The sequence below is a fragment of the Leopardus geoffroyi genome, chromosome A2 (genome assembly GCF_018350155.1).
Source record: "Leopardus geoffroyi isolate Oge1 chromosome A2, O.geoffroyi_Oge1_pat1.0, whole genome shotgun sequence".
NCBI lineage: Eukaryota > Metazoa > Chordata > Mammalia > Carnivora > Felidae > Leopardus > Leopardus geoffroyi.
In genome coordinates, this window is record NC_059331.1 from 121,986,481 (window position 1) to 122,011,796 (window position 25,316).

The 25,316-nt window shown below is 44.1% G+C and overlaps 1 pseudogene; it reads right to left on the reverse strand.

Annotated features, from left to right (window-relative positions):
• Positions 1–11,305: 11,305 nt before the first annotated feature.
• Positions 11,306–23,761, reverse strand: LOC123607272 (annotated as a pseudogene).
• Positions 23,762–25,316: the final 1,555 nt, after the last annotated feature.

The window sequence follows — 25,316 nt, forward strand, 5'->3', positions numbered from 1 at the left end:
TCACCTCACTGGCTTAATCCCCCAAATGAAACCACTAGATACATATTTTAACCTGGAATATGCCTCTTTTATGTTGCAGTATAATTAATGTCAGTGTGATATTAGTTTCAGGTGTACGATACAGCGATTCAACAATTCTTTACTCAGTGCTCGTCACATCACAATAACTGTACTCTTAATTGCCTTCACCTGTTTCACCCATCCCCCTACCCACCTCCCCTCTGGTAATCATCAGTTTGTTCTCTATAGTTAAGAGTCTGTCGTTGGGGGGGGGGGGGGGATACAATTTTGATGTCAATTGAAGGCTATTTTCTGTCTGTAGAGTGTGTGACAGAATCCAAAGAGGTCCCAAGGCCAAGCACCAAGCAAGACCAAATGCCCAAGTCACAGCGTGTCTCTGAGTATGCTCCAGAACTAGGTGTAAAACATTCTGGATTATCTCCTTTTTGGTACCACCTATCCTTGATTGTCCCTTTGTCTTTTATTCTCCTTAAGAATAACTAGTGTTGGCTAGATTTCATGACGTCAAAAAACAAATAATTCATTTGCCCTCCAGGGCCATAACCAGTGATTGCCCTTCTAGTCAGTGATACATGGGCCAGTGTTTATATCTGATACCTTGTTTTATCTGTGGTCAAATTCTGCTGTGAAGATAACAAAGAAAGTTGAACGTTCTGAATTTTAAAGACTTCATTGTGAAGAAATTAGCTCAAGAAAAGGCCAAGTCTCTGGGAAGAAAGACTGAGAATCTCTAAGCCCCAGGTTTGCAAGCCTTGGTTAAAAAGGTAGAGTCCTAGCCTGCCTGCCTGAAGGTTCCCATTTAGTAGGTTGGGAGTGGAGTCCTGGAATCAACGTTTTAACAAACAAACCAGGGGATTAAGTACAAGCAAAAACTGCAGGGAACACACATTGGGAAACAGTTCTAAGATACATCTCATCCAAGGAGGATATAATTCTTCACTTACTAGATGGAGGTTCTTTCCTTTCTTTTTTTCTTTTCAGCTGACAGAGATAAAGGACCGCACCTCTTTACCCTAATGCTGAGAGGGAACTACGTGAACCTCCACAAAACAACTCATTTTCTGGGCATGTTTCAATATAAAAAATGGTTAGCTGTGGAGAATTCCAGAGAGCTGAGGTGGGGGAGGGGTGGTAACCAAGGAATGCTAAAGATCCAAGAGAGGACGCCCTCACGAATACCCTTCATGAGGACAAGGAATGTGCTTGGCCCAATCAGTATGAAGGCCATAAATCTGGACTAAGCAGTCGCACTAATTCAAAAGTCCTTTGGAATTTCCAGACAGTTCTGTTTTTTATCGAGTATACGAGTCAGCATATCTTTCAAAAGCTGCCTGAAAATGCCAACGCTCTGGCTGGCTGCCATGTTTCTCCAAGGTGACGCGTACCGTGTGCAGGGCTGTCTTCATGATTGTTTATGGGCAGGGAGCCATTTTGGTTGATCAGCACCTGAGCCAAACCAGTTGTTAAATATACTGAATGCCATCCCTGACTGTGCCAATACCTCTTGGGCAAGTGTTGGCCATGGAGGTTCACAAAGAGTGAAGGGTGTAAAGGGTGCCTTGAGAAAGGAGAGCTGGAACCTCAGGCAGGGTGGGAAGAAGAGGGGCAGGGAATACAGAAATACTTAGCTCGCTGTCCCCAATTAACTGGGGTGGAATCTCTTTAGAGGAGTCAGGGCTGAAGGGCAGGGCGTGGCTCCTGGGGCCTGAGCTGAACCTGATTCAGAGATCATAGTCTCAGCAGTGATCATCTGCAGTGATTGATTACTGATGTCTGCCAAGGGCTCAAGAAGGGCAGTGTATGTGTGGCATGCTTGTTAGCTGGGCTCTAACTGACGTGGAGCTACATTTTTGAACCCTCCAGCATTTTGCTGATCTCTCCCTTCAGAAACACACACCAGCTTTTTCTTTCTCCTCATGAATATACATAGCCATCAACATGCTGCTCGAATAAGAGATTTATAGTAGTTTAGGCAGACTCTCTCAGAGGTATCTGGCCTAATGAGCAGTAAATGCCACTCAGCATATGTCGCTAAAAACTACGAACAGGGAAATCCCTATAAGATAGCTTTCCCTGTGTAGCCACTTATTTTCTTTGCAACAGATGTCCAACGCATCAGGTTCTTTCGTGCCCTGGAACCAACTGTCACCCTCAAATCCCCTGGAGTGGATCATGACTGTGGTAGGATTTATGACATCTGTCACCGGGCTTCACACAGAAGACCTGGTAGATTAATATGAAATATGACTGAATTCATCAGCACTTTCAGCCATAACTGAGCTCTCTGGAAACATCTGTACCACTTGAGCGTGCTGATGTTCCCAGTTGTGTCCAGCTGAATGGATAGGAAATGGGACCAAATAGGGCACTTATCTCCCTTCCTTATCACACTCCACTGCCTGGATTTTGACCTTTTTTTTTTTATTAATAAAAATCAAATATCCTTGGGGTACCTGGACCACTCAGTCAGTTAAGCATCCAACTCTTGATTTCAGTTCGGGTCATGATCTTACCATGTGGGATCGAGCCCCATGTCAGGCTCCACGCTGAGCATAGAACCTACTTGGGATTCTCTCTCTCTTTCTCTCTCTCTGCCCCTCCCTTGCTTACTCTCTCTCAAAATAAATAAGTAAACTTTAAAAAATCAAATATCCTTTTTAAAAAATTGTTTTTAAGTTTATTTTGAGAGAGAGAAAGAGACAGAGTACACAAGTGGGGGGAGCAGAGAGAGAGGGAGAAAGAGAGAATCCCAAGGAGGGTCCGCACTGCCAGCATAGAGCCTGATGCAGGGCTTGAACCCACAAACCGTGAGATCATAACCCAAGCCAAAGTCAAGAGCCAGACGCTCAACCGACTTGAGCCACCCAGGTGCCCCACAAAAATTAAATACCCTTAAATATTAAATAATCTTGATTAAATCATCTTGTTACAAGATTTCTAGAACTTGTGTTTTCATTGGAAAGCACCAGTCTTTGATAATGTAACCAAAGTTTCTAACACCAGAGAGTTTGCTTTACAGTTTGATCTGGAAGTTTTGTGCTTTGGGCTTTTTGGGGGTTGGTGTGCTTATGGTACTGGGTTGAATTAGTCAGGATTCTCCAGAGAAACATATATGTATATATACATATGGACCTATTATAGGAATTGGCTCATGGGAATATGGAGGCCGAGAAGTCCCACAATCTGCTGTCTGCAAGCTGGAGAGCCAGGAAAGACAGTGGTATAATTCAGTCCAAGTTGGAAACCTAGGGAACCAGGAACACTGATGGGCCAGGGCAGAAGAAGATGGATGTCCCAGCTCAAGCAAAAACAGCAAATTCTCCCTTCCTCTACCTGTTTGTCCAATTCACTTCCTCAATGGACTGGGTGATACCCACCTACATGCTAAAGATGATCTTCTTTACTCAGTCTACTGATTCAAATACTAATCTCTTCTAGAAACACCCTCACAGACACACAGAGAAATGATGTTTTGCCAGCTAACTGGGCATCCGTTAGCTCAGTCAAGTCGACACATGAAATCAACCATCATATGGCTTGAGAGCATAGATTCTTAAAACTCATTACGATTTAGAGAAATCATACCATTTAGAGAAATGGTATTTGTCAGTTAAAAAAAAAAAAAAGCAGTGTGATATTTGATTACTAATGTGAATTGTAGAAAAATGCCATTGAGGAATTGTGTGGAGAAATACCAAGAAGAAACAGCAGTAGGATGGGGAAAAATAGTTTGGGCCATCGAACCTGTTTTCTGTTAAGTGATGTTAAATGACAGTTCCATTTGCTGAGTTATCAATGTGATGTAGAAGGTTAGGAGCCACACCTGACTTCAGATCCTAACCCACCACTTATTAGCAGTGTGGCCTTGGGCTAGTTTTTAAATCTAAGTCTCAGTTTTGTCACTTTTGAAACAGGGATAGTAATAGCTTTTACTTCATGGGATTCAATGAGAAAAGCCAATGGGAATATACGCGAGGTAACCTAGCACCATGTCTGGAACACGGTAAGTGTGTGTTAAGTGTTAGTCATCGTTATTATCATTTATTATCAGCATTAGGAAGCAGGAGCCCTTTCCTCAACGACTTACTTAAATTAATAATCAGGGTAACAACAACAGTAGCAAACGCACGTCCAGGCCCTTAACACGTATTCAACTACAACCACCCTATGAGGAAGGTACTAATGTTATTATCACCCGTAACTTATAACTGAGGAAACTGGGTCACAGTGAGATTAAGTATTCACCCATTTGTGTCTGGCTTACTTCCCTTAGCGTAACATTTTCAACGTTCACCCGCATTGTAGCATGTATCAAAGTTTCACTCCTTTTCAGGGCTTTTTAAAAATTCATGCACCTGTTGGGGCACCTGGCTGGCTCGGTTGGAAAGGTGTGCGACTCGTGATCTTGGGGTTGTGAGTTTGAGGCCCACGCTCGGTGTAGAGTTTACTTAAAAAATAGACTAAATTCATTCGTCTGTTGATAGACAGTTGCCTTGTTTTCATTTTCTAGCTACTGTGAAAAGGGCTGCTATGAACATGGGTAAATGAGTATCTGTTTGAGTCCCTGCTTTCAGTTCTTTTGGGTGTATCCCTGGGGTGGAATTGCTGGATCACGTGGTAATTCTATGGGTAACTTTTTGAGGAAACACAATATTGTTTAGCACCGAAGCTGCACCATTTTACATTCCCACCAACAGTATACCACAGTTCTGGTTTCTTCAAATCCTCATCAACACTACCTCCTCCTCCCTTTTTGGTAATAGCTATCTCAATGTGTTTTTTAATATACCTTTTTAAGTTGTTTTTTCTTAAGTTTATTTATTTTGAGAGAGACAGAGATCGTGTGAGTGGGGAAGGGCCAGAGAGAGGGGGAGAGAAAGAGAGAGAGAATCACCAGCAGGCTCTGTGCTGCCAGTGCAGAGCCCGACGTGGGGCTTGAACTCCTGAAACTGTGAGAGCGTGACCTGAGCCGAAACCAAGGTCAGACACTTAACCTACTGAGCCACCCAGGTGCCCCAAAGGTGTGACAGTTAATTTTATGTGTCAGCTTGACTAGGTCATGGGGTGCCCAGATACATGGTCAAGTTATTCTCCATTCTCCATGTGCCTTTGAGGGTGTTCCTGGATGAGGTTAACATTGAAATCAGTAGACTGAATAAAGAGGATGGCCCTCCCTAATGTGAGCCTCATCCAATCAGTTGAAGGACTGACTAGAAACATAAGACAGACCCTCCCCTGAGTAAGAAGGAACTTCTCCTGCCTAACTGACTTTGAGCTGGGACATTGGTCTTCTGTTGCCTTTGGACTCAAACTGAAACACTGGGTCTTCCTGAGTCTTGAAGCCTACTGGCTTTTGGGCTGGAACTACATTAGCATTCTTGGTTCTCAGGACTTCAGAGTTGGACTGGAACTACCATCCACTCTCCTGAGTCTCCAGCTTGCCAAATGCAGATCTTGGGACTTTACAGCCTCCATAATCATGTGACCCAATTCCTTATCATAAATCTCTCGATAGATAGACAGACTGACAGATAGATAGATAAGGGGCAGGGAGGAAGAAAGGAAGGAAGGGAGGGAGGGAAGGAGGAAGGAAGGAAGGAAAGAAGGAAGGAAGGAAGGAAGGAAGGAAGGAAGGAAGGAAGGAAGGAAGACACCTCTTATTCTGGGTTTCTCTAGAGAATTCTGACTAACACAAATGGAAAGAAAAAAAATAAAATAAAACCTTGGATTCTTATGTACATGTAACCTGAAATAATCAAAACCGACACAGTGTTGGATTTCATTATGTAATCCAAGGAGAGACAGGCATATTTGGATCCTGAGATTCCGCTTTGCGATAAAGTTTTAAACTGAAATCTAAATTCCAATGGTTCGGACAAAGTGTTTCTCCTTAGAATCTCTAAAGATAGGCTACGGAAAACTATAAAACAAGAAAGATCATAGTTAAAAACACTACAATGAAACATTAAGGAAAAGAAGAATGGGAGCTCCATAGAGGAATGAGAAGAGACAAAAACTTAGGGCAAATATATTTAAATGAAACTTCCTCTTATATTAACATTTCTAGGCCCCAGAGAAGGAAGCTCCATGTGTATATATTGACAACTCACTAGAAAGGAAATATAAGAGATACCTATACATTTGAAAAAAAATGTTCAACTTCATTAATGAAAGAAATTTCAAACCATTGAAATAGCCATGTTTTTGTAACAATGTGAATTCTCACTGCTGGTCAGGATGTGGTAAAAAAATTAGCAGGAAAGGAAATGGATATGAACAAGGTTCATGGATATGAACTTGGATATGAGCTTTCCGGACACCATTTGGCAACACGTTTTAAGAGGCTCAAAAATGCTCATCATTTTGACACTATAATTCTTAGGGAAATATTTTTCTTAGGGAAACAAAGCTTTATATCAAACAATGTGCACTGCATTATTACATAGGGCAGGAAAAGAAAAGAAAGAAAAAAAAGAAAAGAAAAAGAAAAGAAAAGAAAAGAAAAGAAAAGAAAAGAAAAACGAAAAGAAAAGAAAAGAAAAGAAAAGAAAATTGCTACAGACAGCTTAAATGTTCACAAAAAGTAATGATTCAGTAGATCATATCTACGAAGTAATCTATAAAGTAGTTTTTAAAAACTGTGTTCGTGAAGTGTTTGTAACGTTGCAAATGCTTATAATAAGGTTAAAGAGGAAAAAAATCAATACTAAACTTATATGCCAAGCAGGGCCTAAACTGCCTAGGACAGGTCTTGGATGCCAGCCATTCCTTATGGTTCTCTTATATGGGTCTTTTATCCGGTGACCTTTCCAGCTGACCACAGCTGGGCCAGGGATGGAACGCTGCCCAGGAAAAGGCTGTTTATCTACCGAATGGCCATCAGGGAAGATAGTGATTAACTGGACCATGCAGAACATTCCTCAGCAGAACCTGAAGTTGAGGCCCAGGGACAGCAAAGCAATTGGACACAGGGGAGAGGTTAAAAAGTTGTCAAGTCTCCAACACGGTGGCGATGAAGCAGTGTCTCCATTATCTACTGTTGTATAACACACCATCCCCAAACTTGGTGTCTTAAAACAGCAATAAAAATTTACCTTGCTGGGGCGCCTGGGTGGCTCAGTCGGTTGGGCGTCTGACTTCGGCTCAGGTCATGATCTCACGGTTCGTGAGTCCGAGCCCTCCATCGGGCTCTGTGCTGACAGCTCAGAGCCTGGAGCCTGCTTTGGATTCTGTGTCTCCTTCTCTCTCTGCTCCTCTCCTGCTTGTGCTCTGTCTCTGTCTCTCAAAAATAAATAAATGTAAAAAAAAATTTTTTTATCTTGCTAACACATCTATTTCTTATTTTATTTATTATCATTTTTTAAGCAGGCTTCATGTCCAGGGTAACGCCTAATGTGGGGCTTAAACTCTTGACCCTGAGCCGAGATCAAGAGTCAGAGGCTTAACCCCCTAAGCCACTCATTTGTAGGCGCCCTCACAAGTCTATAATTTGTCAGAGCTGAGTGGTGACAGTTATTTTCTGTTTCATGAGGAGAGTCAGGGAGGGAAGTTCACCTAGGGGTAGAGGGTCCAGTTTCAATATGGCTCACTCACAGAGCTGGCACATTTGGGCTCACTATGAGCCATGGGCCTCTGTTCTCCTCCACATGGTTTTCTTCATGGACTTCCTCCCAACATGGTGACTGGGTTTCAAAAGGACAAGGTTGAAGAGCATGGCTTTTCTTTTCTTTTCTTTTCTTTTCTTTTCTTTTCTTTTCTTTTTTTCCTTTCCCTTTCCTTTCCTTTCTGTTCCTTTCTTTTAGCACATGGCATGTTTATGACCTGGACTTAGAAGTCAGAGCGTTGTTGGAGGTCACCAAGGTCATCGTAGTATCAAAGGCAGGGGGCATAGGCTCCCCATCTTGCCACAGGAGTGGCAACGGTCTGGAGCGGCACGGGGAATAGGAGATACTGTTGCAGCCATCTTTGGAAAACACCGTCTGCCACAAGTCCATAGGGTTAAGGAAGTGAGAGGGAAATAAATAACCTGGTTTGCTAAAGCTGTGCTGGGCCCTGCATGACCCGAAGTCTCAGAGCTACATTCTAGACACCATGAGACCTGATATTCAGTCCTGGGGGCCCATGATATCAGGCCTGTGCTCTTACAGTAAACTTCCATTACTTGATTGCTTAAGGTGACTTTAGCAAACCTTCCACCTTGCATCAACCGCAACAAAAGCCCAACTAATCCAGACACATCATGATTTCAGTTATTGAAAGAAAAATGAGGGGTAGCCTGGGTGGCTAGGTCGGTTAAGTGTCTGACTCTTGATCTTTATGAAGGTCCTGAGTTCAGTCCCCATGTTGGACTCCATGCTGAGTGTGGAGCCTACTAACAAAGAAAAGGAAGAAAGAAAGAGAAATTAATGGAAGGAAGATTGGAAATATGTTGAAATGTTAATAGTAGTTGACTCTGAGTGGCAGATTCTTGGGTGATGTTTTTGGGTGATTTACCCCTTTGAGATTATTACATTTTAATATGAAATTTATCATCAAATTGGTTTCCATACATTTAAGATTATTTTTAAAACACTGAGGGGTGCCTGGGTGGCTCAGTCGGTTAAGCGTCCGGCTTTGGCTCAGGTCATGATCTCGAGGTTCATGAGTTTGAGCCCCGCATCAGGCTCTGTCTGAGCTGTCAGCTCAGAGCCTGGAGCCTGCTTCAGATTCTGTGTCTTCCTCTCTCTCTGTCCCTCCCTTGCTCACAAACACACTCTCTCTCTCTCTCTCTCTCTCAAAAAATGAATAAACAGTAAAAAAAAATCATTAAAAAATTAAAAAAACACAGGAAGGCTAAAAAGAACTAAAAAGCTTTGCTCAGAAAAGAAATAAGGTTCTTCATGGTGTGGAGATTTGTCTTATAAATGACTCTTCTATCATGTTATGTCCAGTCCCTTAGACCTGGTTCTCATAATGGCCCTGATTGTACCTCATTCTTCCTAAACCTCATTTTTAATAATCCCGGCTTGGGGCCAGTTATTTGCCAGATGGCTTTCTAGACATCGTCATGTGGAATGATGACCCTACAATTGGGAGTTCAAAGGAAATTGTAAGAGGCCTCTTGTCTGGTCTGCTTCTCTCATTCTTCCCTGCCCTTGAGCAAGCAGACCCTCAGAAAGGGCAGACTATTAAGCCCACTCTGCAGACAACCACTGCATCAGGTTGGTCGGTCAGGCCTGCCAGTTTCTCGAATGCTCTGTTGCTTGTCACAAAGAGCAATGACACTCCACCGCAGGAAAGTCCTCAAGGGCTCAGGACTCCATTTCAACTCAAATCCACTGAAGGGTCCCCATTTTGTTATTTCTGCTTTCCCACGACAGCTAGCTGGTCCAAAAGTAGCAATGAAGCAAGTTCAAGCCGAACTCTCTCCATTCTACAGATCCTCTAGAGCTGTCCCCAGTGGCTCTGTCCCTTTCACATTGTCTTGTATGGGGACAGGACACATACTGTCACCAGCAGGCATGGCCCCTCAACGTGGTGGGAAGTCAGCTCAGCTCCCAGAGATTACCGGAGCATTCTCTCTCATCCTGCTCCCCCACTTCTCTTTTCCTTTTCTTGCTCACCCTGCCTCACACACTCCCACCCCCTTTCACCTCACTCACATGTGTCATTGCATGCGCGTGCACACACACACACACACACACACACACACACCCTCTACTGTCACCTCAAGCAGATCTGTTCATCAGGGTTTTTGTTGTGTCTTGGTACAATGTGGTTTCCCCTCATTCAACACCGAAACCTCTATTATCCTTTATCCTCAATCCCCACCTACTATCTCATTGCCTGCAGATAAGCTGTGTTTCCAAGCCTCTGTGAGCTGTGTAAGTTTTGTTTGCTGAGAAGTTCCAAGCATCCAGGTTTTTGTTTTTTTTTTATTTTAAGTTTACTTATTTTGAGAGAGACGGAGACAGTGCCAACGGGGAAGGGGCAGAGAGAGAGAGCGAGAGGGAGAATCCCAGCAGGAGGCTCCATGCTCCCAGCGCAGAGCCCCGATGTGGGGCTCAAACCCACAAAACTTCCTGATTGTGACCTGAGCCGAAACCAAGAGTCGGGTGCTGAACCGACTGAGCCACACAGGCGCCCCGCATCCAGACATGTTCATGGTCAAAATGGCTAGGGAAAAAGGGGTGGGGGTGGGGTCAAGCCAACATAGGGGATCTGTGACATTTGTTATTCCAAATGTGTGACCTCAGGAGGAGCCCTGCCACGTACTAGTGAGACCGGGCTTTCAGATCTGCCCCATATTCCCCTAGAAACGGCGAGGGCTTCTCGGACAAACAAGATTGCTCTATCTTGGAGGCACCTCTCCGTAAGCGCATGTTCTGGCAGGAAGTAATCGCTGTTGTGACCTATAGTAATGGGTCTGAGCGCTGGTGTGGAGCGACTTCGACGCATTTCTCATTGGCTCGTTTGACAATTGCAGAAGTATTAACAGCAGCGCGGCAGAATCATCTCGATCACACGAGCACAAGGTGAAAGCGGCAATTGGTTTTTCCTTGGTCACTGCGTTTATGAAGAAGCTTCACCTGTGAGGCCTCTGCCTGCTCGCCCGGCACAGACACTGCCCAGCCAGAAAGAGTCGTCCCTTCGTACAGCCATGCTTGTGTGCCAGGAATGTTGGGATTTGGTGCTAAGGCATTTTAGTCCTTTTGAAATCCTTGGGGAACAATTAGAATAGATTTGTATCAATAAAGCCAAAAACTGTCTGATGAAGGGCCCATCTCTTCCTTGCTTTCTAAAACAAAACCAAAAAATGCAGTATTTTGCATACTTAATGCAGTATGAAATACAGTTTTAACTTTAACTACAATTCAACAAACCTTTACTTAATTGCAACGATTTGTTCTAGGCCCTGAGGAGGGAACAGGCTTTAAAACGGGATTCTCTCTCTCAAAGAGCTCATTTCCTAAACAAAGTAATTAGACCTGTGTGATAAATATTGCAAGTATATACGAGGGAAAAGGGGGGGGGGCGGGACACAGGGGAGGAAGAAATGAACTCTGGAGGGTTCAGGAAGTCTTTCTGCAGGAAAAAAGTGCTTGCGGTTTTGCGGGATGAGTAGGAGTTAGTCTTGCAAACAAGGTGGAGAACAGGACATCATTCCAGACAGAGGGACAGAGGCAATACTGTGGGTGAAGGCATAGACAACCGATCTGTATGGGGAAGGCAGTGAGGTCAGGAGTCGATAAGACAAATTGGGAGAAAATGGTGGGGTCAAGAGCCTAATGGTGTTCATGAAGTCTTTAATTTTTAATTGAGATACAGTTTACAACCATAGGATCTGCCCTTTTAAAGTATCCTTTAAAAAATGGTTTTTAGTACATTCACAAAGTTGTACCACCATCACCCCTATCTAATTCCAGAGCATTTTCATCACCCCAAAAGGAACCCTGTCACCCCCTTTTCACCTCCCCCTGTCTTGCTTCTGGAAAACACTAAGCCACTCTCTGTCTCTATGGATTCACCTACTCTGGACATTTTATATACATGGAATCATAGAATATGGGGCTTTTTCCATCTCGTTTCTTTCACGGAGCATAGTGTTTTCAAGTTTCATCCATTTTGTAGCATGTAACATGATTCCTTTTTAGGGTAGAATAATATTCCATTGTGTTTGTTAATCACTTGATGGCCATCTGGGTTGTTTTCACATCTTGGCTATTACAAATAATGCTGCTATGAACATTTGTTTACACCCTTTTGCGTGACACATGTTTTTAATTCTCTTAGGTATGTACCTAGAAATAGAATTTCCGGGTCTCATGATTACTCTCTGTTTAACTATTTTTGTTTGTTTAGTTCTTATTGCATAATCATAAACTTAACTCTGCAATCCAGCTAGACTTGGAGGAGAGTAAGGAAAATGTGGAACCCATAGAACTGCAGCGAAAGCACAAAGATTATCGAACAATTTGAGCAGATGGGGGTGAAGGGGGCTCTTCTGAGCTACAGAAGGAATGGTCTGGTAGTTAAGATAAAAACACAAGTCAAATGGTGATCTTCCTGCTGGTCTTGCCATTCATGGACCCAAAGTGTTTCATGGCTTCTGCAACATACCCTCTTTCGCCCTGCCAAGACCACATGCTTGCCATCCAGCCACTCAGTGTCAGCAGTGCAGATGAAAAACTGGGAAGCATTTGTGTTGGGTCCAGCATTGGCCATGGACAAGATGCCGGGGTCCATGTGCTTCAGAATGAAATTCTCATCATCACATTTCTCCCCATCGATGGACTTGTCGCCAGTGCCATTAATGGTGTGGGAAGTCACTGCCCTGGCACAGAAATCCCAGAATAGTCCTATGAAAGCAGGAATCTTTAGAGCCAAATCCTTTCGGCCCAGTGCTCAGAGCACGAAAGTTCTCTGCTGTCTTTGGAACTTTGTCCGCAAACAGCTCAAAGGACACGCGGCCCAAGGGTTTGTTGTCCGTGGCGATGTTGGAGAACATCATGGGGTTCACCACGGCTAGGCAGCGCAGGCAGCTCTGGGGTAGGGGTGTCTCCAAGGTCTCTGTTTAACTTTCTGAGGAACAATTAGACTGTTTTGCAAAGAGGCCGTGCCATTTCCCATTTCTGTGAGCAATCACAAGGGGTTTCAATTTCTGTGCATCCTTACCCACACATGTTATTTCTTTTTTATTTTTTTTTTATTCTACCCATCCTAGTAGATGATGGGTAGACTAATGATGTTGAACATCCCTCTGTGTGCTCATCGGCATTGGCAAATATTCTTTGGAGAAATGCATATTCAAATCCTTTGCCCATTTGTCAATTGATGAGAACCTCATAAAATTTATAAAGCTTTAGTTGGACTGACACCGAGAGAAGAATAAAAGTACTAAAATTGGGACATTACTACCAACCTTACGGGGAATTCTATGAACATTCGTATGCCAACAAATAAACCAACTGGATCTTCTCAAAATAAAAAATGTGCTTCAAAGGACACGATTACAGTAGAAAGACAACCCACAGAATAGGGGAAAATATTTGGAGATCATGTGTCTTGTAAGGTTTGCTCTCCGGCATCTATAAATAACGAACTCTTACAACTCAATAATGAGACAAATAACCCAATTGCTCTCAGGGCACAGGATTCATCCGTCTTTGGTCTTACGCACAGAGTCATGAATATTCATTAAGTAAACTTCTTTCAATTGATTTTTTTCACTGTTTATAATAACAAAGCGCTCGTGGCCTACACCACCGATGTGTGTGCGAAAGTATCAGACACTGCAATGTCCTAACTGGGCCATTACCAAGTTACATCCGAATACAAGCAAAGACATCAAGATTTGGGGCTGAAAAACACTCTCAACACAATTGCTTAAACCCGCTACCGCTCTGGACAAGGAAAAAACGCTTCAAGTTCAGCTCCCAGACTGTGAAAGTGAGACCCAGGGGACCTGGGGTAAATTCAGCGTCTCTGCCTCTAATTTCCTAACCACATGTTTCCACCAGACTCAGAAGTAAACAGCATGAGGAAGCAGGGAAATTGCCTCCCCCTCAAGCCACTGCAAGCTCCTTCTCCTTCAGATCCATCGGAGCCTCCAGGGAAAAGGGTCCAGAGTTGGCTTCGAGGACTCATGCCCCTGCTGCCTTCAACGTGCTGTGTGGCCAGGGTCCCACTCCCACCGCTCCAGAAAGTTGAACAACGATGGACGCTCTCGCGTCAAGAATGGTGTCAGTCTTCATCCCATGCTAGCTGAGGGTCCTGAATGAACGAATCGGTCGTCAGTCCCCAAACCTGCTCCTTCTATCACCTTCTGGGGCACTCTCTCTCCCGTTTGCCCTTCTACCCGCTCTGACCCCATCTTTCTTCCCCAGCTCCTCTTCTCCCACCAGCCCCTTCCCGTTTCTTGCAAGTGCATCCTAGGTTTCATATTTCATATTTTCTCCCTCCCTAGCTCCTCTCCCTTGGTGATTTTCAGCAACTTCCTCCTAGCACCGTTATCTATAGTGACCCAGTCTCTGTCCCCAGTCTCCACCTGTGAGCTCCACGCCTTGAGCCCTAACCGCCTGTGGGACGCTGACACTGACAACGGTTTTGAGCAAGTGTCTCCAACTCGACGTGGCTCGGACTGTACCAGCTCTCCCCCAAACCTGCTCCTCTTCTTGTCTTCCTTAGCTTAGTCCTCACATCACCCAGCCTGGATAATTCTGAGTCATGAAATATTCTCCCTCCCCCTCCCTCTGTCCCCATATATTCAATCCACTGCATTTCTGACAAAACCATTCCTGGACATCTCTCCTCTCCACCCCCCCCACCCCCCCCACCCCCCCACCCCCCCGCTGCCTTCCCAGCTATCTGCCCGACTGTAGGCACGGCCTCTCCTTTCCAATCTGCACTGCTACCAGAATCTGCTTTCATACACCCAAACGTGAACAGTGTCCGGCCTTCAGGTTTTTCCAGAGCGAGGGTGACTGGACGTCCCTGTTAGCCTGGACCAGGGCAGTTGTGTGTTGGGTGTTCTCTTATTCCCTCTGGGCTACCTGCCCTTTTACTCCCAAAAGTGACCTAGATGGATGACGAATTACGTGGTCATCCTCTGACGGCTAACAGGATGAAATCCCAGCTCTTTTATCTGCCTTAGAGTCTGGCCCAGGCTGACTTTCTAGCTCTATCTTCTTCCACTCTGGCCACCTGCCATTCCCCAAACATACTGACCTGACCATCCCAAGCAGTTTCCTACCTTATCGCCACTGTCCATGCTGTTCTCTCTTCCTGAACGCCTTCCCCCCCTTCCCACTTATCAACTCCTCCTGAACCTTCACTGCCACAACAGCACCTCTTCTGTGACACCTCATATGCGGTCTGTCCCCATCCCCACCTGTCAGAGCCTGCTGCTCCCCGTCCTCCCCCAGACCCCTAGCCTGTGATCCTGCAGAGGTTCAATTTGTTCACACCTCTGCCGTGGGTTCTTGGAATCCGGTCCAACACCTGGAATGTTACAGTCTTCAAAGGGTTTTGCAAGAGAGGATTTAAAGAAGCATGAAGTCAGGAGTATTTTCTCTGGCTCTGATTAGAATTAGGAGCTTTCGTCCTTCATATGGGACTTGCTCGAGAAAATCCAACATGTCAGAGCCATGTCTGTTTCTTCGTCTATAAATTAATAAGGACAATAATTGCTGCTGCCCAAAGCTACCCATGTGAACTCAGTAGGGTAATAAAAACAGGTCCTGCTGTTGAAGTATAACACGTTGAAATAAAGAGTGAGATGAGCTTTGCATCTCCTGTCATCTGGCCCTCAGCCCGGGGCCTGTGGAGGGTGGGGGCAGGAGAAGTTTCTGAGCGCTGGCAGATGGCTAAATGGAGAATTACCTATGGGAGGCCAAAATGATTTATCCCCATTCAAATGAAACTAATGTGAGGAATAACCATCTATTGATCACGTGCACGGGTCAAATACCGTGCTAAGAATTTTACATGCCGTCTCTTCATGTAAAGCCCATCTCGTAAGATGGATGTTATGATTTCCCATTTCACATTTGAGGAAGCTGAAGCCCAGAGAGGTTCAGTTCATTTGCCAAGGGCACGAGGCTAGTAAGTGGAGTTGGGATACATAATCATGCTACTGATAATGCAAATGTATGTGTCTGAGTCTTTCGGAAGCGTGATGTTTGGTCCTCACAACCACTCTATGAGTTACCATCATCAGACGGGAAAACTCTTAAGTAGATGGCCCAAGGTCACATAGCTAGTAAGAAACTGTGCCAGGCACTTTACTCCAGAAACCACATGCCTGGTCACCACCTTTGCTGGCTTTCAGGTCTGTTTGATTTTGCTGTCTCGGCTTATTCTATGTTGCCAGCCTCCATCAGACACTCTACTCTTGTTCCTGAAAGTGTAGTCTGCAGACAAACAGTATCAACAACACCTGGAAAGTACGTGAGAAAGAATCTTGAACCCCACCGCAGACCTAGGGAATCAGAAGGTGCATCATAACAAGATCCCGAGGTCCTGGTCTAAGCCCTTGGGTCTCAACCTTGTCTGCATGCTGGACTCCCCAGGGGGGGCTTGAAAGTGTCCTGATGTTGGGGCTCCACGGACAGCAATTCTGTTTCATTGTCTGGGTATGGTGTGAGTCCTGGGCTTTTAAAAAGCTTCCCAGGGGATTCTGATGTGATGCCAGGGCTGAGAACCACTCTCTTAAGCAAATACACTGTTGGTTCCTTCCTTCCCTCATTCCTTTATGTGCAACAGACCTCACTAAAGGACACGCACAGCTTGCTGGGGAGATGGACAAAAAAAAACCCAATTACAATAGAGTAGAAGAAGCACTATGAAATCATTATTCCAGGGCCAGGAGAGAGTCAAAGGAAGGCCCAATGTCTGGGTCTGCATGAAGGAGTCAAGGCAAATTGCTCACAGGACTCTCAAGGACAGATAAGAGCTCTTGGATCTGCTGAGGGGGGTGGTGAGCTGGTGTGGGTGAAGGGAAGGTTCTGTGTTTACTAGTAAAATGAGCTTTATAGAATTTTAAGCTAGAACAGATTACACAGATCACTTAATGAATCCAATGGTTTCCTAACATTTTTGACTATGGCCCGATTTAGGAGACACATTTTATGTGTTGGCCCAGAATATATACAGAGTTTCATGGAATAGTATTAACCTTCACTACATGTGATGCACTTTGATATCTTCTAGTCTTTCAACACACTTCTCTTTCATTAGAAAAAAAAATCCTTGGGGCCCTTGGGTGGCTCAGTCGGTTAAGTGTCCCACTTCGGCTCAGGTCATGATCTCACCGTTCATGAGTTCAAGCCCCGCGTCGGGCTCTGTGCTGACAGCTCAGAGCCAGGAGTCTGCTTTGGATTCTGTGTCTCCATCTCTCTCTTCCCTCCCCCACTCATTCTCTCTCACTCTCTCTCTCTCTCAAAAATAAGCATTAAAAAAAATTTTTTTAAGGAAAAAAAAAATCCTGGGCATGCCTAACTGAACTGGTCTTCTGTTCCACTAACAGGTCATAACCTGCAGTTTGAAAGACCTGACTTAATCTCTTCCATTTCTTCCTTGAGGGAACAATGACCAAGAATATTTAGACAAGCTAGCCTGAAAGAGTAAGGAAAAGTGTATTTAAATCCCAGTGTAAAGAATTAGTCTTAGCAATAAAGAAACCCTTCTCTAGGGGATTAGTTGTTGGAGATTTCAGAAGGACTTGCCTTCTTTGGAAGTCCTACCAATTTTCTGGGAGGCTAAGACAGCCCTGTAGAGAAGGCAAAAGGGTGAATTAACAAATGAAATGTCCAAGTACTTTCTAGCCCCTCTAAAATATCCTAGATGGATGAATATTACTAAGCAAGAATTCTCAGTTTAGCTAGGTTTGGGGAGGAGTCAATGTCACCTGGAAGGCAGGGGGGAGGGGGTTGTGGAGAGGGCCCTATTAGAGCCCCCTGGGGCCCATCTAATATTCATGACTCCCAGCCATTCTGACATGCACACTGCCCCTTTAAGGCCAAAATTCCAGCTGACAATAAGCCCTACTGAGGTTGATGGAGGTCTATCATTCACTCCAGTGCATTGGGACAGGCAGGAAAAACAAAGGTGAGCACCACTGATCTCTTGAGCAATGGTTCGCCAACTTTTTGGTTTCACAGGCCCATAAAAATTCAAACTGAGTTTAGGAATCAATAACAGGGTGCAAACGTTTATTGTGTCAAATAAGGAAGTAAAAAAGAAAAACCCAAATACACAAAAAAACAAATCTCTCCCCCCGCCCCCAAACTACTGCCATCTACAACTATCATGAGGATAGAAGGGACATGATCTTAAACGAAAGGAAAGTCTTGCAAATTGAATACATTTAGCTTTAAGAAAATTTTTTAGAGTTTATTTTCATTTATTTTGAGAGAGAGAGAGAGAGAGAGAGAGAGGGAGCGAGAGGGGGAAGGGCAGAGAGAGAGGGAGACAGAATCCCAAGCAGGCTCCGTGCTGTCAGCACAGGGGCGGATGCGGGGCTCCAACTCACACACTGTGAGATCATGACCGGAGCCAAAACCAAGGGTTGGACGCTTAACTGACGGAGCCACCCAAGCACCCCTCCCTTTAACAAATTTTAAAGAAATGTTTAATTATGGTAACTATACATAAGACAAAATGTATCATCTTAACTGTTTTTAAGGGTACAGTTCTATGGCGTGAATTAAATTCAATTGCTGTGCGACCCATCTCCAGGGCTCTTCATCTTGCAAAACTGAAATTCTGTATCCGTTAACGAGTCACGAAATCCTCCTCCCCGCAGCCCCTGGGAACCATCACCCTACTTTCTGCCCTATGAATGTGGCTACTGTCTAGTTACCTCATATAAGTGGAATCATACAGTATTTGTCTTTTTGAGACTGGCTCATTTCACTTAGCGTAATGTCCTCAAGGTTCATCCCTATTGTAGCACGTGTCAGAATTTCCTTCGTTTTGAGGTCTGAATAATATTCCATCGTGTTACAATGTTACATTCATCCATGGATGGACACAGGTCCCTTCCACTTCTGGACTGTTGTGAATAATGGTGCTATGCACATGGGTGTACAAATATTTGTTTGAGTCCCTGCTTTCAGTTCCTTTGGGTGTAAACCCAGAGGTGGGATTTGGGGGTCATATGGTAATTGTATGTTTAATTTTTTTAGGAATCATCATACTGTTTGAAGACATTGAGCTCTATATAGATAAAAAAAAAAAAAAAGCAACTACTGCATTGTCCTAATTTTTTTTATTTCACTATGAATATTTCATCACAGACTGGCATTTGTTTATAGATCAATGCCTAGAATGACTGCTCCAACACATACAAATAAATACAAGAAACCAGAAAATCTGGATTCTTTATATTTTGTCTGACAAGAAAGCGAATTCTTTTAAATCATAAAACATCCATTAAGTAGTTTGGAAAATTATACAAAAGCCATTAGCTTGATTACACTAACTATGAAAAACAAGACAGTTCCTATTATTCAATTTATCGCGTCATCATCATTTCAAATTTGACTGTAAGCCACAGTCATTCTAATATTGGGCATTGAAGGTAACAGACATTGTTTTTCCCCTTATATGAAGTCTGTGTATATCAAGCTAAGTAAATTTTCTGCATGGTGGGGCTTTGAAAAAAAAATTTTTTTTTTTTTTGGAGTGGTATGTACATTTTAGGTTCTTTGTGAGCTACAGAGGAAATTCTTTTCCTACTGAAACTCATGAGTTATTATCAAACAATCTTAATTCAGTAGAACAAAAATCCTACCGTATTAAAATGAAATCCTAACCGTAGCTGTCATTCTCCTCATTATTACTGGTCTTGGCAGGGGGCGTCTGGGTGGCTCAGTTGGTTGAGCGTCCAACTTCGGCTCAGGTTATGATCTCACAACTCATGAGTTCAAGCCCCGCGTCGGGCTCTGTGCTGACAGCTCTGAGCCTGGAGCCTGCTTCAGATTCTGTGTCTCCCTCTCTCTCTGCCCCTAACCCACTCACATCCTGTCTCTATCTCTCTCAAAAATAAACATTAAAAAAAAAAGTACTGGTCTTGGCAGTATTTTTCACTTCTTCACCCAATCATTGGTGGGAGATGGTGATGAAGAGATAACAAAATTTATTAGTAGTATGCCATCTGTTTAAAAAATATGCTGGAGAAACCAGATAGACGTACATTTGAACATTTAATTGAAATGTTTTACTGAAGAAATTAAAGATCTCCTCTAATTCCTCCCTAGAAGTTCAGTGAATCACAATGTATTACAAGTTCTGAAAAGCAACAAATTGTCTTTTCCAAACCTATGAATCTGTTGTTTGCACAAGTCATATCTGAAGTTCCTTCCTATTTATCTTTCCTTTTTTTTCCTTGCCTCACGGAAGTAACTGAATTCTGGAAATGCTTTTACCGCTTGTATTTTTGACGGTGAAAACTGAATCAGAAGATGCCTAATGGACTTTTCCCCCCCATTTTGCCCTGTCTCTGCAAAATATGTGTTTTTAGTGCAGCACATTTTATTTTCCTATTTGTATGAATTGCTCGAAGCTTGATATTAACATGTCACAGAAGAAAATGCTCTACGGGTATGAAAAAAACACATCGTAAGATCTGATTATTTCATGATGTTTAGGTCTGTTTGTTTCAGTGAGAAGGTTGTAAGAGTGTTTTGGACATTAGTGTGCTAGAGGTTAGTATTTGTTCATCTGTAGTTAATGTGCACGTTTTGCCCATGAGAATGATAGGAAAATGTATCTGCCTCCAATCATTTGATTAGACCTGTGGAATCTTCTTTCATGCCCACTGCTACTGATGTGGGTCAGCCTCTCATTAATTTTTTATTCTGGTAAGATATACACGACATAAAATTTATCACTTTAAACATTTTTAAGTATAGAGCTCAGTGGCATTAAGTACATTCACATTATCATACAGCTAATCATTTTCTACCTGGGTTGCTGCACTAGCCTTTAAAATCTAGCCTTGTTATGGGATGCCTGGGTGGCTCAGTCAGTTAAGCATCCGACTTTGGCTCAGGTCAGGATTTCACGGTTGGTGAATTTGAGCCCCGTGTCGAGCTCTGTGCTGACAGCTCAGAGCCTGGAGCCTGCTTCAGATTCTGTGTCTCCCTCTCTCTGCCCCTCCCCTGCTCATGCCTCTGTCTCTCTCTTTCTCTCAAAAGTAAATAAACGTTTAAAAAAAAGTTAAAAATTCAGCCTTGCTTCTAATTTTGCCCCCATTAAGGAAAGACATAGAAATCTTACCTCTGTTGACTTATTTTCACCATGTGCATAGGGAAAAAATGGAAAAAAATGGATGGGGCATTCTTTGCCATTTCTTCTGTGCTTTCAGCTTCAGAATTGATGAAAACCTAATGGGGATCAAGTTCTAGGGGCAAAGAAGGGCATACGTACCTGCCGCCCTCGTTCCATCCCTGATGTGGGTTATTTCTTGCTCAGGACATCACACCCAAAGCAATTGTTCTGTGAACCTAGAAAATATACATGCTCTTAAAAACTCATTTGGCATTAAAGTGTCTAACCACTGGAAGCACGAAAAGGTTTTTAGAAGTAAAATGTTTTAGCTTTACAATGTGTGCAAATAATCATTTCAAAAACTTAAGAGCTAGGACTCTCAGGTGGTTAAACTTGGACAGGTTCACACAAGTGTTAAAGGAGCCTGCCTTGCCCCCGGCCCCACCTGCGGGGGAGCTGGAATCCCCTGGTCTGCACTGAGTCTTGAGTCCTGGAGAGGGGTGGGGGGGGTGGGGGGGGTGGGGGGGTGGGGGGCACTTGTGCTTTAGAAACAAGGAGCCCATCCATGCAGCCGGCTTCAAGTTTCAAGCCTTTGGCAGTGCAGTTTTGTATCACTAGATGTCAGTGTGGGCTTTCACAGCTGCTACCTTCTTTCCTCTGTGGGACTCGTACCAGACTTCACCCAGGGGCCTTCTTCAAGTCCTGGCAAACGCAGGCCTATCTTCAGAACCGCAATTTCACCAAATCTATCGTCCGCTTAGGTATTTTAAAACACAAAAACCCCAAGACTGCTCCTTTTAATGCTATGGCATTCTGATCTCAATGCTTGCATTTAGAAGGCGGTCTGAGAGGCTGTTGTGAGGCAGGTGATGGGACGTCGTTGGGGCTATCTATGCTCCACGTGGGGTCTTTTAAAAGCACCGTAGATACTGGTAGTGCCCGGCTGCAGGAGACCACAATGTCCTATGCTACCATGGCTCAAGAGTGGGGCAGGGAGCCAAGAAGAAATACGTATGATCCACCACATAAAGATTTAAGGATTTCATGGTCATGTTTATTAGATTTTTTTCTGGTTTTGAGGCAGGTTATAGCCGGGGGCTAGGGGGCGTTCTGAAACCTTAAAGGATAGTCATTAGTTTCCTGTTGCTGCTGTAACAAGTTACCACAAACTTTGTTGCTTAAAACCACAGAAATCTATCATCTTATGGCTCTAGATAGAGCTTGGAAATCCCAAATGGGTCTAACTGGGTTAAAATCAAGATGTTGGAAGATCTGTGCTCTTCTTGGAGGCTCTCGGGAAGGATCCGTTTCCTTGCCTTTTCCCGTTTCCAGAAGCCACTGGCATTCCTTGGCTTGCAGTCCCTTTCTGTGTTCAAAGCCAGCAGCGGCCAATCAGGTCTTCCTTGCACCGCACTCCACTTCCTCTGTCCCTCCTCCTCCCTCTTTCACTTTCGAGAACCCTTGTCCTTACATGGGGCCACTCAGACAATCCAGGACAATCTCCCTGTCTCAGGTTCCTTCATTTATTTGCACCTGCAAAGTCCTTCTTGCCACAGATGGTAACATATTCACAGGGGTGAGCGCATGGACATCTTTAGGTGGGCATTTTTCTGCCTATCGTAGTCACCATTTTAAAAATAATAAACGATGCAATATTTGAGGTGCTGAGCCTTTTAATAGCCTAATTTAGTGTAATAGGACCCTGCTGTTTGTACCGTAGACCGTGTTAGAAAATATCAAGCCCTGGATTTCCTTCGTTCCTGGAATGTTAACAATGAAGAAAAATAAATTTGCCACACCTAGCATTAATATTTGGTCGCCCTCCAATCTGACTGCACAGCACTAACTCTGCTGCCCCTTGTGACTCCCCATTTTCGGGAGGTCTCTCCTAGGGATGGCACCCAGCTAGTACAGGGTGAACACACACGGAGAACAGGAGACGGGGCTCCAGCGCTGACAAGCGTTGTGCAAGATGCAATCCGGGGCTCGGAGAAACCTGACTAAAGTAACCCACGTACCCCTCCATGAAAATTCCACATCGGCTGGGTGTCTAAAGCCAAGAGAACTTAACCCCATGCCTTGCCACAACCTAAAGGCCGGTTTTGTTCTGCTTTGTAAACCTGACTTGGTCTCCCTACTTCTCACACTTGATCTTTCCCCCATGTTTCCCACCTGGAGATACCAGGGACCAGAAAGCTTACCTGTCACCCTTGAGCGTCCCTTCTCAGTCATGCACAAAATCCAATTGGTTTCCAGGACCTGTGGAGGCTTCTCTCTCTCTCTCTTTAAGTTTATTTATTTATTTTCAGAGAGAGAGAGAGAGAGAGAGAGCCTGCGAGCAGGAGAGGGCAGAGAGAGAGAGAGAGAGAGAGAGAGAGGGAGAGAATCCCAAGCAGGCTCCATGCTGTAGCGTTTGAATCTGCCCTACATCAGTCTTCTGCTTCACTCTTTTCCCCCCTCCTATCAATAAATCCTCCAAAATGCCTCCTGAGTTATCCTTCTAAACTGTAAATACAATCACGCTACTTCCCTGTTTGCAGGGTGGTTCCCTTTTGCCTTCTGGAATGATTCCAACCTCTTAGCCCAGCGCACTAAGCCTCTTAGACTCTGCCTCAACCTACTTTCCCAGGCTGTTCGCTCACCTCAAGGCCTCCTCCTCTTCATTCCAGCTACAATGAGCTGCTTGCAGCGCTTCAGAGGCTCAAAGCTCTCCCTCGCTTCACGTTCCCTCGGCCTGGAATGCCTGTAGTTGCTGAAGCCAGCTCTCTCTCTCTCAAGACTCAGCTCACTATCACTTCTGGGAATGCATCCTTGTCCTTCACCCAACCCCCATCCCTGCACTCAGCTCCGGCGTGCACTTACCACACTGCATTCGATACATCTCATTATTTATGTCTGTGTCCCTGATGATAAGCTGTAAGGTTTTTGGAGGCAGGGACCCTGTTTGACTGAACTTTGCATCCCCTGTGCTAAACACAGGGCCTGACATATTACTGACATGCAGTTGCTTTTGGTTTAAGGAACGAAGACATCTCCGGTTTGGGTCCCAAGGTATCCCGATGTCTCCAGGCACCAGGGACGGACTCAGATCGGGGCTATGTTCTGAAACCTCCCCAGTTTAGGCCTGTGGCCTCTAGAGTACAGCCAGAGAGCCCAGCTGGCTTTTGGGAAATGGGGGGTGGGGCAGGTTGAACTGAACAGTAGCTTTTATTGCTCTGGGTTTTTGTTTTGTTTTGCTTTGGTTTTTTGTGGGGTTTTCTTTTTGTTTTGTTTTTTTTTTTTTTGCTCGTTTCCCAGGAAAGTTAGTCCCGCAATTATGAGCTTACCACTTCCAATCTGGCCCAACCTGAGAGCATATATCAATCAGTAGCAACTCTAAGGGAATTGACTACCTAAGGCACGGGCTGCCCTGGCCCAAGAGTGCAGAAGACAGCAAATGTGGCCCACACAAACGTAATGTGGTAATAGCAGCCTGTTAAGTCAGTAGTAATTCAGGACATGCGTTATCACCGCTAGCCCTCGTGATCCCCAGCAGTTACTGAATGTCTTGTGTGTGCACACTGTCTGGGAGCTCTACAAGCAGGCACTGTAGGGACTTAAAAATAAAACAGAAACAGAGTTTCCGTACTTGGGAGGCTTGTGCAATCTATAGGCCAAAAATAGGGAGCTTGCCTTTACTAGGGCTTTTGGCTACCTCTGGGGGGTGGGGGGGGAGGAGGTGGTAAGGGAAAATGTCTTATAAGACTTTTTAATCATTCATGTCTAACCATAGTGATTTAAACCAGTGGTAGGAAGCAGGGATGAGAGAGCATAGGCATTGGGGGCGGAGCCACATGCATTATGTAGCAGAGAACTATTTTTTCCCCAGATTCTTCTTCACTTCAGTAGGCTGGGAAAATTCCCTTGATACTGACCCCGTGTCACACCTTTCCACTGAGCGTTATACCTTTTCAACAGTAGGTCCCTAATAAAGATCAGGGATTCCTTTGAAAACGCTAGGTATGGAATCTGAGCGATTTCTTCATAATGGAGGAACAGTAGCATGGGTTGTGGTTGTTTTGTGTTAAGGGTTTTAAAATAAGGGCTTTTAACGATTTTTAAAAAATATCGTTCGCAAGCCAAAGTGGATTGAAAGTAGAGCATAATATAAATATTTAAGCTCTGGTTACTACTTTATGCCATTTTGATAAGAAAGAATTAAGTTATTTTTATGTAATAAAGATAGGTGCTGACATTGTGTCTCGACCTGTATTTAGAAAGGAAAATGATTCAGAATCTATGTTTAACATGGCTTAGGGATCTGGTCACCGATTGATTAACATGAAGTGCTTTTCCAGCACATTTAATCCTATTCAGGACCCCAAAGTCTCCTTAGTGGAAGTGTAATTTAACTGCCCTCTAGAATCAAAAGATATTTTTTAAAAAGTTTTAATTTTTTTTTAAATGTTTATTTATTTTTGAGACAATGCGAGAGACAGAGTGCAAGCAGCGGAGGGGCAGACAGAGGGAGACACAGAATCTGAAGCGGGCTCCAGGCTCTGAGC